The sequence below is a fragment of the Myotis nattereri genome, assembly GCF_964212035.1.
Source record: "Myotis nattereri genome assembly, chromosome: 2".
Taxonomy (NCBI): domain Eukaryota; kingdom Metazoa; phylum Chordata; class Mammalia; order Chiroptera; family Vespertilionidae; genus Myotis; species Myotis nattereri.
This window is the reverse complement of record NC_138076.1, coordinates 212,623,423-212,639,570: the sequence shown is the minus strand read 5'-3', so window position 1 is coordinate 212,639,570 and position 16,148 is coordinate 212,623,423. Positions and strand designations below refer to the sequence as shown.

General features: G+C 46.6%; 1 protein-coding gene and 1 pseudogene across 12 annotated transcripts in view; one reads left to right on the top strand and one right to left on the bottom strand.

Moving 5' to 3' along the window:
- The window catches only part of PACSIN2 (protein kinase C and casein kinase substrate in neurons 2), a 114,475-nt gene that overhangs the window by 51,335 nt on the left and 46,992 nt on the right, over nucleotides 1-16,148 (top strand). The window contains exon 3 of one of the 11 annotated variants that reach the window (XM_081083453.1): nucleotides 2,315-3,000. The exons of the other annotated variants lie outside the window; for them this stretch is intronic. The gene's annotated coding sequence lies outside the window, so the exon portion shown is untranslated. The remainder of the gene's footprint in view (nucleotides 1-2,314; nucleotides 3,001-16,148) is intronic. 11 annotated transcript variants of the gene reach the window in all.
- LOC308514031 (keratin, type I cytoskeletal 18-like) lies at nucleotides 13,191-14,439 on the bottom strand (annotated as a pseudogene). Its single transcript has one exon. The product of its transcript is annotated as a keratin, type I cytoskeletal 18-like (transcript).

Below are 16,148 nucleotides of genomic sequence, written 5' to 3'. Positions count from 1 at the left end.
TGAGACCATGAGGCCATGCAGGCAAGCAGCAGGATCACTTTGGGAGGAGAAATCTTTGTGTATTTAATGTTGAACTGTAAGGCATTTCATTTATTCTTTGGTGCATCCAGTAAACTGCTGACGTTGAAGAGTTTGATTTGGGATGGTAGAAGTTGTCATCTTGATGAAAAATCATCATGTGAGGTTTCTATGAGCTGTCATCATCCCGCCACCTGACTGCTCTCACCGATGGACATGCAGGGACACGCAGGCACCTGAGCGAGCTCCGGGCTCGTTTCCATTAGGTCACAGCCTGGAGGGGCAGTCCGCCTGGATGCCGGCTGGCTGGATCCATTGTTCCTTTCTGCATGGGTGCATTCATTCTTTTCATTTAATTTCTAAACTAAGTGAGTACCATTTGGCGTAGGTGTATAATGAGCTACCTCAAGCACGAAGGGCTTTGGAGAGAGATTTTTCTTAAAAATAAAGAGTTCTAGAGAATGCCGTGGAGGCACCAGCATGGTGCAGCTGGTCGCTCCTGGAGCCAGACTCAGCCTCCTGGAGCAGTGAGGACTGCTGCAGCTTTGGGTGTCACCTGTGTGCCAGTTGCAATCCAGGCCCTGCAGTGTGTGGCCAAGTGTGTGCACTGTCCTTCCCATCACTGTGCATCCGGGCCTGGAATGCCAGGTACTTCCTCATCTACCTCTTGACGGTGGATGCCTCAGCTGCCACCACCGTCGTTGTGTGTGCTGTGTTTCTAGTCTAGTTGTTGGTGGTGTCAGACTTGTACCTGGAGACTTAATGTTGATGATGTTGGATACTTCCAAGTTACCGACACCGTCTTTGCCAGTACCTTTCCTGACCTTCCCAAGGATAGTCTTCATTCTGGGTTTTGTTGTACCAAGCTTCCTCCTGGGTGGTTTCCTGTGCTTTGCGCTATACCTGGCCATCACCAACCAGACCATGAATGAGTGGTACAGAGGTGACCGGGCCTGGTGCCAGCATTGCTCCCATGTGGCCCGGCCCCCATCAGCAGAGCCCCAGGTCTACCAGAACATTTGCTCCTCTGGGCTTTGAGGCAACCTTGGAGAGATCTTTCTACCTGCTGCTCCACATAATGAAAGAAAGAAGAAATGAGAATGGAAAGAGTCTTACTGCCTCTTAAATACAGTATACATTTATTTATACAGATGGATACTTACTTTCTAAAAAAAAAAAGAAGAAGAAGAAGCTCTGTTTTGTCAGTCTGTGTCAGGCACTGTGCGCGGCCCTGAGATCCATGGTTGTCGAGTTCTTGCTTCGGAGAAGCTCACAGTCCAGTGGAGTAGATGGGGGTGATGAGTCATCTAGAGTTATAGGGACCTCATTCAGCCGTGAAGAATGGGGGAAGCTGGGAAAACGTCACAGGTGTGTTTGGGAGACAGGGGTTTTCAGTCACACGAGAGATGGAGGAAACAATATATGCAGAGGCAGGGAGGTCAGGAAGAACATGGCATATTTGAGCCTGTTGGCTCTCTGAGCAGCAGCATGGCGGTCTGCAAGAACCAGTGCCTCATTCTCTTGGTTCATGGGTCGATGCTCAGCCGCTTGAGCCACACCAGCAGGGCAGTGCCTTACTCTCAGCACTAATCTCCCCACCCTCCCCGTCCTCTAATCCAGGGGTGGGCAAACTTTTTGACTCAAGGGCCACAATGGGTTCTTAAACTGGATCGGAGGGCCGGAACAAAAGCATGGATGGAGTGTTTGTGTGAACTAATATAAATTCAAAGTAAACATCATTACATAAAGGGTACGGTCTTTTTTTTCAATAGTTTTATTCATTTCAAACGCCGGCCCGCGGGCCGTAGTTTGCCCACGGCTGCTCTAATCCCTACTATTTGCTGGCCATTCTTGGCTCTGAGAAAGGAAATGTTTTTGAGCCCAAGTTATGCCTGTGAAGACTCTGGGGTCTTGAAAAGAAGTCTCAAGAGAGCATTGCTTAAGGTGCTTCCTTTCCTAACCCCCCTTTTTATTTGTTTCCAAAATTAAAGAGTATTCCTCCCCCCCCCCCCCCCAAGAAGAACAAGTGCCTTACAGAAGGCAGCAAAAGGGGAGCCAATAAGGAAGTAGTCCATTCATTTTCCAAGGAAGATTGGTGTGACATGACATGACATGAAAACACCTCCTGTATGCTTCGTACTGGGGATTGAGCCCACAACCTGGGCATAGGCCCTGACCAGGAATCAAACCAGTGACCTCTTGGTTCATGGGTCCATAGTTAACCATTGCGCTACACTTGCCTGGCTCAAGAGTCATGTTGTGTGTGTGTTTTAAAATATATGTTTATTGATTTCAGAGAGGAAGAGAGAGAGAGAAGAATATCAATGATGAGAGAGAATCATTGATTGGCTGCCTCCTACATGCCCCAACTGGGGATTGAGTTGCAACCCAGCCATATGCTCCCTCCCGGAATTGAACTGTGACCTCCTGGTTCAATGCTCAATCACTGAGCCACCCCAGCTGGACAAGAGTCGTGTTTTTGAAGTGAGTCTAGCTGATCTTCAGAACTATGAAGTTGCATTTAGAAAAGTCAAGTCAATTACTGAGGCTGTTCAGGGCAAACACTACCTAATTTTCATCGCATGGATGTTATTCGTGACAGAATGTGCTCCATGGTCAAAAAATGGCAAACGAAGCTCATATTGATGTCAAGACTACTGGTGGTTAGTTCCTTCATCTGCTCCGTGTGGGTTATACTGAAAAAAGCTACAATCAGATTCGGAAGACTTCTTTGCTCAGCATCAGCAGGTCCACCAAATCCAGAAGATGATGGACATCATGAGCCGAGAGGTGCAGACAAGTGATTTGAAAGCAGTGGTCAACAAATGGATTCCAGCTGGCATTGGGAAAGACATGGAAAAGCTTTGCCAGCCTATTTATCCGGTCCATGATGTCTTTGTTAGAAAAGTCAAAATGCTGAAGAAACTCATTCCCTGCGAGCTTCAGATCTTGCCTCAGGCTCTCTTCCCTGGCTTCCTTCAGGTCAGTATCTCCTTGTGCTCCACTGCACTTGTAGTCACAGTCATCCTTGCGTCTGGGAGAGTGTAGGTGGTGTCCTCATCACTTCTCTCTCACTCTGTGGCAGGCGTAGTGGTTAAGCGTTGGGGACAGAGAGATTTAATTTCAAAAGTAGTCATTTACTTGCCAGAGGGCTTTGGGCAAGATATTCCACCTGTCTGAGTCTCAGTGTCTTTATCTGTCAAGTGAGGATTACAATGGTATTTCCCTCGTAAATGAGACCCACTGCACAGAGCCCCCAGCACTGTAGCTCTGAAATCCCAGCTGTCCATCAGGCTTGCTAAAACCCTATCAGCTACAAATAAGGATGTTTTCTTTCTTTTCTAATTCTTACACTTTTTACTGTTTTCTTTATTGCAGCGGCTAATACCGCTAGTGCAGTGTAAACAGGCATGGTAGTGCAGAGATGCAGCCTTTTCTTGTTCTGGTGCCTTCTAGTTGCTATAGTTTTTCTGGTGAGTTAAAAAAAATTCTTTTAGATTCTTTTTATTTATTTTTTATTACAGTTGACATACAATATTATATTAGATTCAGGTGTACAACATAGTGGTTAGATATTTATGTAACTTAAGAAGTGTTTTTTGCCTTCTTTTGTTTTGAATCCTATTGTTATCCCTCACCCCCTTCATTGCATTTGTTTTTTCTTAAGTTAGAAATTAAATTCTGTCTAGTTCTTTAGTAGCTATCCTAGATATTTTAACACATTTAACAAAATTTAAAGTAATGTCTTTACTTTTCCCTTGACTAATGAAAGGATTTAAATCCTTTTAACTCCACACTTCCTTCCAACTTGTCCAGTATTTCTTTCCTGAATTGTTTAATTCTGAAAATTAGATGTTGTGTTTCATGCAGTCAATGCTGTTTAGATTTATCCATATATTTACCAGTATATTCACTTACCATCTTTCTTGTGCTTCAAGCTTTTCACCTCAGATTATTTCATTTTGCCTAAAGTATATTCTTTAAAATTTCCTTTTCTGTGAAGATTTTTTGGTGTGGTATATATGTTATCTGTCTTAAAATGCCGAATTCTTTGTTCTTAAAAACTGGTTTTGCTGCGTATGGAATTCTTAGTTGGCAGTCATTGTTACTCAGCATATAATATATATGATTCCATTGTCTTCTGACTTTGACTTTTGCTCTTAGTTCAGGTGCCATTCTTTGTGACCTTTCTGCTGACTGCTTTTATGATCTGTTCCATAACTTTGAGGTTTTATAGTTTTGCTTTAATTTTGGTATGGATCTCTCTTAAAATCTTGCTTGAGTTCATTGGGCTTCCTTGATTTGTGGTTTAGTCTGAAAAATTATCTTTAGATAGTGCTTCTTCCCCATTCTTGATGTTCATCATCTTCTTCTGGAACTTCATTAGATGTAAGTTAGATTTCACTTTTTCTCCACGTCTATTAATTTTTCTTTTCTCCCTTTGTTATTTCAGAAAGAAACCTGATTTATCTACTTTTATTCTGTGGCCACTTCTTTAAATTTGTGTTTTTAGTGTCTCTATCTCTCTTTATTTTATGCCAACTCAGTGATGTAAATATATTTTGTTCAGCTTTTTAAATTTTGCAACAGGAGACTCATTAAGATACCTGCTTTTTCTTGCTGCTGAAAACAGAAGTCTGTTCTGTCACACTGTGTGTTTGCTCCAGAGCCTAGCACATTCCTTGACTCATTCATTCCAGACATGTTTATTGTATGCCTGTTATACATCAATGCTAAGGATACAAGTTGAACAAGGACTTGGTGTTTCAGGAGCTTGCATTCTGGTGAGTGGAAAGAGACAGTATGTAAGTTGGCCTGTGGGGTAAGTGTTAGGGCAGAGTGTCAGAGGAATGGGGATGGATTAGGGGAGGCTTTCCTCAGAAGAAGGTGATGTGTAAGCAGATGTCTGGTGATGTAAGGTAGGCAGCACAGCCTGCAGATGTTGGAGGAAGGGTATTCCTGGCACAGGGGTAGCCAATGCAAAGTTGGTGCTAAGCCTGGTGCACTTGGTGACCCACAGGAAGGTCACGGTGGCTGGAGGAGTCGGGAGCCAGGATTGGAAGGAGCTGAGACTGAAGTTGGAAGCTGGGGCCAGATAGCATGGGGTCTTGTAGGTCAGAGAGGGAAGGGTAGGAAAGTATGATAGAGAGCTCTTGGCAAGTTTTGAGTTTGGTGGCTTGAACCAGGTGGCTGAACAGAGGTAGTGTGAGGTGGCCACAGTCTGGCCCTGTTTCAAGGTGGAGCTGATGGCATGTCGGGTGTGAGGGAAGGAGAGGAGTCAGGGATCACGCCCGGGCAGAGTCCTGGGCAGCTGCATAGATGATGGAGCTGTTTACTGAAGGAGAAAGATTAGGGTAGAAGCCCATGAGTGCGTGGTTGGGGGAGCAGAAAGTAAGTGTTGGGCAGTGCGTCTGAGACGTCTCTCAAATGCCCAGGAGTGGGTCCTGAGCCAGTGGCTGGGTTATGTGGGAGTTGGAGCTCCAGGGAGAGGTCTGTACTGGAGAAGTAAAGTCAGGGAAGAAGCAGGTCGCCTAGGAAATGGGTGTGCATATCTCGGAGCCATGGGCCCTACTAGTTCTCGCACAGCCATGAAGGTGTTGCCTGGGGACTTTGTAGGACAGACTGAAAGGCATGTGGGCACTGGGATTGAGTGAATGTAAGTGATACCCAAGCCAGTTATCTGTAACCTGAAGATAAGGAACTTGAATTCCTTTACCGGAAAAGCTTGAATTTCATGCTTTGGAAATTGTGGAAGGTGCCTAGTGGTGCCTTATTTTCCTTTTAGATTTTCAAAAGTAACTAGGCCCGGCTGGCGTGGCTCAGTGGTTGAGCATCGACCTATGAACCAGGAGGTCACAGTTCAATTACCAGTCAGGGCACATGCCTGGGTTTCGGGCTCGATATCCAGTGTGGGGCATGCAGGAGGCAGCCGATCGATGATTCTCTCTCATCATTGATGTTTCTTTGCCTTTCTCCCTCTCCCTTCCTCTCTGAAATCAATAAAAATATCTTTTTAAAAAACTTCACTAGTATATTCTTAGGGTAGAAAAATTAAGAAATACAGGTACGCAAAAAGAAAAACCCAAAACTCACATATTCCACCATCCAGAGAAGGGGGAAAAGTTAACATTTGTTCAAGTATTTGCTCAGATGTCCCCTCCTCAGGAAAATCTTCCTGACCACTGTGTGCCCCAACCCTCACCCCACCTGCCACTACATTCCTTACTGGTCTGTCTTCAGGTCTTCTGGGCCTGACCGTCAGCAGGGCCTTTCCCACTCTCCTTCACCCCTGTACCCCTTCTGCCTGGCACATCACACGCCTTCATTACATTTTGTTGAGTGTAAGAATTCACACACTTTGGCTATGCCTTCCAGACTTCTTTTCTGGGCAGACACCACTCTTAAGCATGCTTTTTTAATTAAGCTAAAGTGTTTGGTGTTTTAGCTACTACAGAGTATCTGTGCACTCAGTCTGTCTTTCCAGCTGGGGCACCTCAAACTCACACTCACTGGGCTGCAGGCAGCAGGCTTCTCCTTCCTCCTCCCTCCCTTGCTCCCTCCCTCGCTCCCTCCCTCCCTCCCAGCCTAGTCAGATGTGACCTTGACTTATCTTTCCTGCTGCTATACTGTGCGCTCATGGACTGCAGAGCCCTGTGTTATGATGGATTTATTTCACTCCCTTCCCCCAGCTCTTAGCAAGGTTTCTGGAACTCGGAAAGTAAATGTTTTTAGAATATTGGGGAAAATATGCATAAAATAATAAACATTGTTTTGACTTAGCATTTTACCCAGTTTTTCAGAATAAATTATATATTTTATTGGAAATGTTTAAAATTTTGGGACATAGGCTATTTCTTAATTAAGACAGCCAAATTGACAACTGTTTTATTAAGGAAAGGCTGTGTGTGTGTGTGAGAGAGAGAGAGAGAGAGCAAGAAAAAAAGGGTGTATGAGGAAAGAAGGAGAGAGAGAGAGAGTGTGGGAGGCATGGGGGGTGTCTGTGCATGTACTTGTATGTGATATGTATGTTTATGTCTGTGTTTGGTATTATAATTGAAGTTAAGATAGTAACCAAGCCATTTTCAGGGTTTCTTAGATAATATTTATGCTAGTTGGGCATCTATATATATAAAACCCTAATATGCAAATAGACCTAATGGCAGAACAACTGAACAACTGGTTGCTATGACATGCACTGACCACCAAGGGGTGCATGCGAAACATGGCAGGCATCGGCCATAGGGGGATGGTAGAGCAGGTGAGCGGGGACACCAGACCAAGGCGGGGTGCCGGTCGCTGTCATTGGGGCCAGCCTTTGGTGGTTACTGAAAATTCTTTGCTCCCATGCACCACAGTCCTGTCTGATGTTTGCGTCTGCTGCTGGTGCCAGCCCCATTTGCACCCGCTGCTGGTGCCAGAGCCACCACTCGCACCCGCTACTGGCACCTGGTGCCGGCCCTGATTGCTTGTTGCTGTCAGTGGGTGCAAGCTGTGGTTGTAGGCCCTGATTGCCCCTCAGGGCTTCTCCATCTCCCCCTGCTCCTGAGGGGCAATCGAAGCTGGCAGCCGCCTCTCGCACCTGCTGCCGGTGACGGCTTTGCTCACACCCACAGCCAGCGCCAGAGCTGCTGCTCGTACCTGCTTCCGGCGCCTGGTGCCGGTCCCGATTGCTCTTCGCTGTCAGTGGGTGCAAGCGGCAGCTGCTGGTCCTGATCGCCCCTGAGGGCTTCTCACCTCCCCCTGCTCCTGAAGGGCAATCAGGGCAGCAGCTGCGACTCACAGCACTCTTGAATTCCTTTCCCATCAGCGGGTGTGAGTGGGGCCAGTGCTGTCAGTGCGTGGGAGCAGTGGCGGGGGAGCGGGGCTGCCAGCAGACAGGGAACTGGGGGCCACGGCAGGAGGGGTCGGGCGGGGCCACGGAGGATGGGCCGAGACCCATCCCTGTGCCCTCCACAGTCTTGCGGCCCACAGTGTCTTTTCAAGGTGCATGAATTCGTGCACTGGGCCCCTAGTTGTATCATAAATAGAAATAGCATAAATTTTTCTTCTTTGTAACCTGGTAACTGGAAATGTATATTAGGCAGGTAGCATCATGAAAAAAAATATAGGAAGCTTAATATTGCAGGCGTTTGTTTTGTATTCCTGGAGTTTTCAGTGCACAACTGAGAAATGAGCATGTAAGTCTTGTTTGCTGAAGTGACATGAGCCCTATGGGATGAGTCATGGCCAGAGAGACTGAGAGGAGTGTAATGGGGCCAAGCAGGTGTAGGTGGACATTTGCCGAGTGCCTCGTGTGTTTAGGCGTTTACATATAATGTGCCATTTAGATGACTTATAACTTCCCTGAGCAGTCAGTCAGCCATGGTTACCCCATTTTATCAACGGGAAGAATGAGGCTTACAAGTTAAAACTGGTAGCTGTCACAGCTAGTTCAAACCATGGGCTCTCTCTGTTCTCCTTGTTTAAGGGAAACTTTTGCTATATTATGCTTGGTTTTAGCTCATCAGTTTTAGATCGTTGCTTGATAAGTAGATGCCCTGTTTATTTTTTCAAATTATTGGATAGGCCTTCATGTTATATGAACTTTTTAAAAATAAAATCACTGTCAGGTTAGAACTAGTCGTCAGTTTGTCACACCAGGTCCAAACTGGCCCTATGTCCTTCTCTAAAACAGAAGACGTTGGCTCCAGCTTGTACATTTGAATGAAACGGAATAGTTTCTTGAGGAAGTAGCACCATAGTTGAGTGCATAGACACCTACTTAAAAACCAAATCCTTTTGTGGTTTGTGTGACTTTTTTTAACTTCAAAGGCACATATTCATAGCACTGCTTGAGAAGTATTTGAGCCGTTCACTTCCTGACAGAGCTCTGATGGGCGTGAGTTCCTAGCCTTGTGGTGGGTGGCAGGGCGGCACGTGCTGGTAGCTAGACGGAGCAGAGGTCTCTCTTCTTGCAGTGTAATGAGTGACTCAGGCTGGCACCTAGCGATGTGCCCATGGGCACCCTGCCCTTTGTAAATTCTCTCTCCCCTTTGCTTAGAAGCCAGAGCCACTTCCTAGGACCTGCCTCAAGGCCCTGTGTGACCCTGCACTGAACTGGTGTGTACCCCCTTCTCTTTGTCATGCAGGGTCCTCTACCTGAGGTGCCTGTCCCTCCAGCTCATGAGTTCCATGGAAATGTCAGTCCGTGCACCCTTTCTGGACCCCCCTGTCTGTTCCTATAGCATTTTGTGCAGAATTCTCTTTGAATACTTGCATTCTCTGTGTTAGAGGAGGTTGTGTCCGTGTCTGTCAACCCCATGGGAAGGGGAATGCTCAGTGTTTGTGCCTGGCCTGTTTGACGGAGTCTGGCCCGTAGTCACCATCATCAGCCTGGCACTGTGACCGGTTGTTGAAGGCCCCACACTGGCCCTGTGCCAGGTCTCAGACAGATGCCATTGGATCCTCAGAACCTCGAAGGCAGATTGGATCCATTTTGCAGATAAGCAGTATCAATCACAGACTCTTAAGTAGTTTGCGTGAGGTGCCTGGGCCACTCAGCAGGCACACCAGCATGTCTTGTTAAAGAATCGCAGGTGCACATTTCAGAGACCTGGATTTACCCAGGAGCGCTGTGTTCTTTGGTATTACTCTCTTGCTGCCTCTAGCTTTCAGGTGGGGGACGCCGGCCTGCAGTCCTTTCTCAAGGGTTCAGCAGGGAGGTGCGCTCAGAAAGAGTCTGAGGGAGGGAAGAACCTCCGAAGTGTCTCGCTCTGCAGGAAAAGAGGCAGCGGGAACTGCCCACAGAGGCCCTTTGTGTGACAGGAAGTCCTGCGCTGGAAGGACTGCCTCAAAGTGGAGGGGTTGAAAGAGCTGAAGTGGTTGACCCGAGGCCACTCTGACTCATGCAGTTGTTAATATGCCCTTTGTGAATCTTGGGAACCTGCTTCAGCAGACCTCGGAGGTGGCCTCCTGACCGCCAGCTCTCAGGGGTCAGCATTTCTCCTGTCGCCTGCCCTTGTGAATGCCCCCATTTTCTTGCCTGAACAAAGGACAGCCTCCCGATCCATTCTATAGTTTCCCTTCTGCTTTTGCCGGAGAACCTTTCTGTCTCATCTGGCTTAAAGTGTGTGTCTTAAGTTGGAAAATTTGCAGCTCAAGGAAGAAGTATCCCACTGGGCAAGTGCTTCTGACCGAGAGAAGGAATCCTCGGGAAGGGTTTGATGTAGCTTAGTAGCTGGCGGCGGTGGAGCTGCACCAAGAGCTCAGGGAGTGAAGATGAGATGAAGGTGCCCGAATCGACAGCCCAGTTCCCCGCAGCTTCATCAGACACGCTGTCGTATCTGTGGCCATCTCTGTCACTCGTTAGGCACTGTGGGTAGGATGCAGGACACCCTGAAGGGAACGGGGGAGGTAGTGGCGGTGATAAGCTGACACGTCCTCATGTGCTCTCCAGCCCTGACCACCAACTCCATGAGAGAGAGAGTGAGAGAGAGAGAATATGTGTGTAATGCTGCTTGTGTGAAGGGATTCTAAAATTATGTTGGAATAACGCCGCTCTGTCCTTGGCAGGCAGCTTTACTTTACGTGTTGGGACTCCCCCTGGGTTGACTTGGTGGCAAATCAATGTACATTTGTTCTTTAGAGCCATAAAGTGAGTCTTTGTTGAATGTGACTGCCTGGGCCATCAGCGTAGAAGGCTTGCGTATGTGGGGCAGAAGAAGCCACAGCTATTGAATGTGTTTAACTGTGGCTCATACATGCTTTTTAGATTTTGGTGACTGGAGGTCATATCCTTTTCCATATTTAGAGTGGTGGAGATCAGAACTGCAAAGACCCTTTTCATCTAGCCCACCCTCACATTGTGGAGAAGAGGAAGTGAGTATCAGGAGGGTGGGGGTGGGAATAGATGTGAGAAGGACTCCAGCCCCCTCCCCATTCATGTGATGAAACCTGGGATGAGTTACTCAAAGGTGGCTTAGCCCTGGCTGGTTTGGCTCAGTGGACAGGGCATCGGCCTGCGGACTGAAGGTTTGATTCCGGTCAAGGGCACATGCCTGGGTTTGGGGCTCGGATCCCAGTGGGGGATGTGTGGGAGGCAGCCGATTGGTGATTCTCTCATCGTTGATGTTTCTGTCTCTCCCTTCCTCTCTGAAATCAATAAAAATATATTTTTTAAAAAAGATGGCTTAGTGTTGGTGAAAGACAACTTAGTATGACTGCTCTTTAAATTTCTGGTAAATTTTCCCCATTAATGCAACTACTAGTCCAAAGGAAGACACATGGTGTTTATAGTTATGGAAGGAGGTTCTATGATTACAAATATTAGTCAACTGAGAAAGCGTCCAGGTGTCTGAATGATGAGTCTTCTTTGTGTGTCCACCACTCTTCTGGCATTTTGGCACGACCTTGTGGGGGCCTGATCCCACTTCTGTCTCTGCCTAACACTGGCAGGTGGCCTGCCAGCCTCTCCTTGAACTTCAGAGGCAACACTGCTGAGGACTCCTTCCTAGTGTTGGAGAGCTGGGAGTTTAGTGAGTTTTTATTTGTGTAAAGTCATGCATGACCCATTCTCTTGAACATGAATCCAGCTTTGTTATGTGAAGAATGAGTATGATTTCCCTTTCCCTAGTGCAAATATGTATGCATCTTAAAATGGACCACTGAAGCCACTTCACAGAAATGAGGCTAAGGAGACTCCCTGCGTCACCACGGTCTTCTCCATCCCTTGTATACCCCCCTCCCCCACTCACACACACAGTTGGTCATTTGTTGGTTCAGACATTCAGTCACTTAGCAAATATTTGAGCGTCTACCTCACTGGGCTACAAAAATGAAAATACCGAGAGAAGGAAGTCCTTGCCTTTAAAGTTTGTGAAATGAATGTCTATGTGCTGCTGTACTCTGCTTTTCTTTGCTTACACCCAGTTTCGCATATAAAACGGCTTACCTGCTTGTCCTTTATAATGGCCGTGTGGCATCCATTCTGTCAACTCACCATGTTTTCTCAGTTCACGAGCATTTGACTTGTCTCCAGTCTTTGTTGTTATAAATATTACTGAGATGAACATTTTGTTCAGGCTATTTTTCTTTGAGTTTATTTGCTCGCGGCATATTCCCCAAAGTGGGACTGCTGGGTTAGAGGTCGGTAACTATTATCAGCCTTGTTCTGTATTTCCAGATTTTTCCATGAAGGCTATTAGCAGTGTTAGAATACATTCCTATTTTCCTATAGCCCCACTAAAACTGGCATTGTCATTTTAATTTTTCTTATTTTTATAAGTTACTGCCTTTTTTTGTGTTGTTTTTAATCCTTACCTGAGGCTATTCTTCCATTGATTTTTAGGGAGAGTGGGAGAGAGAGGGAAAGACAGAGAGAAACATCGATGTGAGAGAAACACATCGATTGATTGCCTCCTGCATGAGCCCCGACCAGGGCCAGGGCTAGGGAGGAGCCTGCAACCAGGTATGTGCCCTTGACCGGAATCAAACCCGGGTCCCTTTGGTCTGTAGGCTGACACTCTATCCACTGAGCCAAATTGGCTAGGGCAAGTTATTTCCATTTTTAAAGGGAGTTAAGCTATTTTCCTCACATGGTAATTTGCTCTGTTAGACTTGGCTAGGTTACGTTGCAGTAATAAGCGAGCCCCAAATCTCAGGCTTAAGCTAACAAAAATATCTTTCTTATTGTGCCTATCACTGGGGGGTAGTTCCACACAGCCGCTCTAGAGCCAGGCTGGTTGAGGGCCCTCTGTCCTGTAGCTGCAGTGGATGCTTCTTGGTGGATGACAGGCAGAAGGGAGAGGGCCAGGACTGTGCGAGGCTCTTCACTGGTTACGGGCCTGGCCTAGCGGGCGGAACTTCAGGGAGCCTTCCTGCCGGTGCCCAGCTGTCTTTCCTCCAGTATGCTCACCTGCGGCAGCTCCTCTGGCCCCTCAGTCTTCATATCAGCCCTGAACATAGTTTAGGTCATAAGATTTTGTCAGTTGTGTTGAATCCATTTTTATTTGCTTTCCACATGACATTTTATTATGCAGAGGTTTAAATAATTACATAAGTTTTGGGGACATCCATCTTTTTCTCTGGTATTTCTTTTCTTTTCTTTTTTCTTTTTTTTTTTTTTACCCCCAATGATCTCTGAACTTTTTATTGGCCTCCTGCCCCCCAAGGGGTGCTCCACTTCTGCTGCCTCCTTAACATCTCAGAACTTTGGTGTCACTGACCTCAGACACCACTTTGCCAGACATCCTGTGGTGGTGGTCTCTAGGATGGAGTGTATGGAGTTGCTGTTGTCCAGGGCATCACCAAAACCGAAGTTCTCCCCTGCTTCCAGCCGGCAGCCGTAGGTGGTGATCTCAGCCTCCAGCTTGACCTTGATGTTCAGCAGGGCCTTGCACTCCTGGGCCTGGTGCTGCCTCTCTGCCCAGGTCTGGGGAGCTCTGCCTCCAGGTAGAGCAGGATCCCGCCTGCTGTTGCATCTGCCTGGCATAGCGTGTCTCCACCGCCCGCAGGCTGTTCTCCAAGCTGGTCTTCAGAGGTCTCATCAAGTTCAGGTCTATCTCCAAGAACTGAACCATTTGTCTTAGCTCCAGGGGTGTCATCTCAGCAGCGCCTATCTTAGCGGTCTGCGAGGTGGCCACTGTGGTGCTCTCCTCAGTCTGGTGGGACCAGTGCTTGTCTAGCTCCTCTCGGTTCTTCTGAGCCAGCTCGTCATACTAGGCCTGCTGTCTGCCAGGATCTTGCTGAGGTCCTGAGGTTTGGGAGCATCCAACTCCACAGTCAACCCAGAGTTGGCAGTCTGGTTTTGTAGACCATTTGCTTCCTCCTCGTGGTTCTTCATGAAGAGCAGCTCTTCCTTGAGAGCTTTGATCTCTGTCTCCAGCTGCAGCCAAGTGACACTTTCAGAGCCAGTGATGTCACTTTCCAGTTGGTGCATGGCCGACTCTATCTCATACTTGACTCTGAAGTCATCAGCAGCAAGACATGCATTGTCCATCTGCAGAATGATGCTGGCATTGTCCACAGAACTTGCAAAGATCTGAGCCCTCTGGTCTTCCATGGTCTTGAAATAATGCCCCCAGTCTCTGACCTGGGGTCCCTTCTCCACGTGTTCCTGGATTATGCTCTCCAGTCTCCTGAGTATCAGCCTTCAGGCTCCTCACCCTCTCCAAGTAGGAGGCCAGGTGGTCACTCAGGCATTGCTTAGTCTGCTTCTTACTCCGGATGCCCCCATATGCTGCCAGACCCCCCAACCATCCTCACAGTCAGACCCCGGGACCCCAGCCACCTGGATGCTGGTGGAGTGGGATATGGTGATCCAGGAGCCTGAGCCCCCAGCTGGCTGTGCTACTGGCAGGTTGGGCTCAGTGGCTGGGAGACTGCACGGAGCCCAGGGTTCGGTAGTTTGTGAAGAAAGAAGCCAGAGCGGGTGCTGAAGCTCATGTTGTTCAGGGAGAAAGCGAGAGGCCAAGATTCAGGTTCCAGCAGTCTCTTTTGTATCTTTAGTATCACAATTTATCTTTTTCTTGGAGCCAGAGAATAAGCTATTTTCTTTGAGTTGCTTAAAATAGATTTTTATTTGGCTCCATCTGACGCTTCAAACTAATCCAAATATATAATGTAATGTCAAGGGGTTTTAATCTAAGTTAACTTAGGTTTCTGGTGATATGTTTGTTCTGTAACATGAAAAACCTGAGCACATCCCTTCAGTGCAACTCCCTGCACGATGAAAACACTCCTCAAGGTAGGAACGCCCTCGACCTGATAGAGGGCGTGGTGAAAACTCACAGAGCTGGGTGAAGAGGGCTGAGGGCAGGGTGTCTGCTCTCACCACTGCTACTCACCGCCAGCCAGGGCGGTGAGGCAAGAGCGGTAAATGAAAGGCATACAGATCAGAAAGCAAAACGTAAAACTATCTCAGTTCACAGATGATGTGATCTTACATGTAACAATCCTAAGGAATCTAATAAAAAACTATTAGAACTAATATATACGAGTTCAGCAAGTTTCAGAATACAAGATCAATATATAAATGATACGGTATTTCTGTAGACTAACAATGGATAATCCAAAAATAAAATTTAGAAAACAATTCCGTATAATAGCATGAAAAATAATAAAATATTTAGGAATAAATTTGAAATACAAGACTTGTACACTGAAAACTACAAAACATTGTTGAAAGAAATTAAAGGTAAACTCAAGTAAATGGAAAGATATTCCACATCCATGCATTGGAAGACTTAACATTGTTAAGTTGGCAGTATTCCCTAAATTGATACACAGATTCAGTGTAACCCCTATCAAAAGCCCAGCGACTTCTTTTGTAGAAATCAACAAGCTGATCCTAAAATTCATATGGAAATGCAAAGTATCCAGAATAGTCAAAACAGTTTGGGAAAAGCAGAACTCACACTTCCCAATTTCAAAACGTGTACAAGTGTTCAAGGCTGGTATTGGCATGAGGGTAGAACCAAGAGAACAGAATGAATCCCTAACATTTATGGTCAATTGATTTTAGACAAGAGTGTCAAGGTAAAGAATAATGAATAGTGTTTTGAACAATTAGTGCTGGGACCACCTGGTATCTACATGTAACAGAATGAATACGGACCTTTGCCCCACACCACATAGAAACCGAGCTCTAAATGAATCAGAGACCAAGTGTAAGAGCTAAATCCATAACATTCTTAGAGGAAAACAGGCGTAACTGTTCAGCACCTTGGATTAGGCAGTGGTTTCTTAGCTGTGACACCAAAACAAACAACAAAAGGAAAAAAGAAACCCGGCCGGTGGCTCCGCCGGTTGAGGCTGTGTCCTGTGTCCTGAAAGATGGCCAGTTGATTCCCGGGCAGGGCGCGTCCTGGGGTTTCGAGTTTGATCCTGATCGGGGCATGAACGGAAGGCAACTGATCGATGTTTCTCACATCAGCGTTTCCCTTCCCTTCAGCATGTCTCAGGTGAGGATTAACATAAATAAATAAATAAATAAATAAATAAATAAATAAATAAATAAATAATAAATTGAACAAATGGATAAGTTGGACTGTATAAAAATTAATACTTTTCTACTTCAAAGGATAATATCAAACCTAGCCGGTTTGGCTCAGTGGATGGAGCGTCGGCCTGCAGACTCAAAGGTCCTGGGTTCG